Source organism: Podarcis raffonei, chromosome 5 (genome assembly GCF_027172205.1).
Source record: "Podarcis raffonei isolate rPodRaf1 chromosome 5, rPodRaf1.pri, whole genome shotgun sequence".
Taxonomy (NCBI): domain Eukaryota; kingdom Metazoa; phylum Chordata; class Lepidosauria; order Squamata; family Lacertidae; genus Podarcis; species Podarcis raffonei.
In genome coordinates this window covers 50661284-50663722 of record NC_070606.1, presented here as the reverse complement: position 1 = coordinate 50663722, position 2439 = coordinate 50661284, and the positions used below count along the sequence as shown (strand labels likewise).

General features: G+C 42.8%; 1 non-coding gene across 1 annotated transcript; it reads left to right on the top strand.

Moving 5' to 3' along the window:
* The first annotated feature begins 597 nt into the window (after positions 1-597).
* TRNAK-CUU (transfer RNA lysine (anticodon CUU)) lies at positions 598-670 on the top strand. The gene has a single exon. It is a non-coding gene; the product is annotated as a tRNA-Lys (tRNA).
* The last annotated feature ends 1769 nt before the right edge of the window (positions 671-2439 follow it).

Sequence of the window (2439 nt, the reverse complement as noted above, 5' to 3'; positions counted from 1 at the left end):
ACAGGAGTGCCTGGCGTGCTCTGGTCCATGGGGTCACAAAGAGTCGGACACGACTAAATGATTAAACAACAACAACAATGCTGAGAAAATACGGTACACCCACAACAGAAGCACAACCTTGAGGGTTGGTATATGGACAGTGCACAACACAGGGATAACAACTGCATTTATTTAGCTAAATGCAACATCTGAAATCAGAAATATTTCAACAAGCATGGTTCTCTGTCAAAGAGAAAGGAGTCCTTCTACACCATCTAGTGGCTTGAACTGCTATGTAAACATTAAATCCCAAATCTAGTATCCTCCATCTGGTACATGAGAAACAAGACCAGGATTCTCTGAACCAGCCATATTCTGAACCAACTGATATTTCCAAACCATCTTCAAAGGCAGCACTATGTTACACCAGTTAATTTTAGATGTTACTAGAATATCCATCATCATTATATCCAAGTTATTTCTGTTAAGGAAAGGCTGTAGCTGATGTACTAGTCTCTGCTGGTAAAAGGTGCTTCAGGCTACTGATGATACTTGGGCATCTGGGTCTAAAACCACCCCGTGCTATGTCCTGTTCTTTAAGGGATGGGGGGAGGTGCAGCTGGGATAGCTCAGTTGGTAGAGCATGAGACTCTTAATCTCAGGATCATGGGTTTGAGCCCCATGTTGAGCAAAAGATTCCTGCATTGCAGGGGGTTGAACTAGATGACCCTCGTGGTCCCTTCCAAGTCTATGATTCTAACTCTGATCTATAATGTGTTGGCAACAAAAAATAGTATATTTGCAGGTTTGCATTTTTATATGATGTTTTATTTTAAAATCATTTTAAGACAGGCTGTTTAAGATTTTGCAAGAAAAGGAAGAGAAAGCTAGAATCAAGGTGCCATTCCCCTTTCTGAGAGATATAACACCACAGCTTCATCTTAGATGTTGGCTGATGTATATTCATGCTTCGCTAATTTCCATCTGATGGAGAAGAGATTCTGAAGAGGGCAATGGATGGGCCTTTGGTGTTCATCATACTCTTTCTTTAGAATGAAGACATTTGCTTCCTGGCCACTGCGAGTAACTAATTTCACAAAGGACAATTTCTTTCTTTGCCTATATTTATCCCACCTTTCCTTTCAAAGAAGGCCAAAATGGCAAGCAAAATTAAACACACACACACCCCACCATGGGTCTTTGGCAGAGAGCCATAGAACTCAGTATTCCAGGGGCAGTCAACATGGTGCACCCCAGAGGTTGTCGGACTCCAACTACAATCCGCCCCATGCAGCGCAGCCAATGGCCAGGGATGCTGGACCACTGGGTCCAACAGCATCAGGAGGGCACCACACTGGCTGTAGTGGATCTTGCAGTAGCAGATCTTGTGGTCTCAAATTTCAGTGGCATCCTGTGCAACACCAAAATTTGATGCCCCTCTGCCTCTCACACTCCATTGTAAATCATAGTTGTGGCACCCTCAAGGCTCCATGCCCACTGCAACCAAACCAGTCGCACTTCCCTAAATCTGCTACATGTATTCTGTGGAGGAGGACAAACACAACAAAAAATATCATAATTCAGCTATACATAAGAACCTAAGAGCCTGCTGGATCAGGTCAAAGGCCATCTAATCTTGCAACCTTTATACACAGAGGCACCATGGGAAACCCATAACCAGGACATGAGTGAAACAGCAGCCCCATTTTGGTCTTTACTTCTACAGCAGAGCTGGCAAACATTTTATGTTTGGGGCTGCATCTCCTTAGGGCTAATCTGCCAAGGGCTGCAGAGCAGCAGTGAGTAGGGTTGGAGTCAAAAAACAAGCAGTGGGTGGGCCCACCCCCTTTTCTCTCAACCCCCCTTCACCCCTTCTTGCCACCCAGATGAAATGAGGCTATGGGCTGCATGTCACCCATCTCTTGCGCTATAGGAAAGATAATAAATAAAGTTCATGAAAGGATGCTGCAGCTTCCTCTGGCTTAAGAGATAAAAAAGCTTTCTTAAAAGTAGGCCAACAACAGTTTTGAGACTAAATTGTGGTGCAAACTATCCTGAAAGAGATGGAAGCAATTCAAAGCTTCATTGTTTAACCCCCTCCCTTCAAGAATCCACTTATCCATGAAAGCTCATTACTGTAGTAAAAGGCAACAGGCAAAGAAACAATAAAACAGAAGGCAGGCATCCAAAGCTCCAAGGAAACTGACAGAAGCAAAGGATGAATTTGAAACCAGAAGTTATATTCTATACAACAACAAAAAGTTGCAATTGTATTCAAGTGCTTTATTCAAGATTGCGCTGAGCAACACTACTCAGTAAAAATAATTGAACCATTTACTGAAGACGGTCTTGCTGATGAAATAAAATGACTCTGTGGTTTATGTCTAATAGTTGATATGTTTTATGTTTTCTAAGGCTGCAATCCTATACCCACTTATCTGGGAGTAAACCACACTGAAC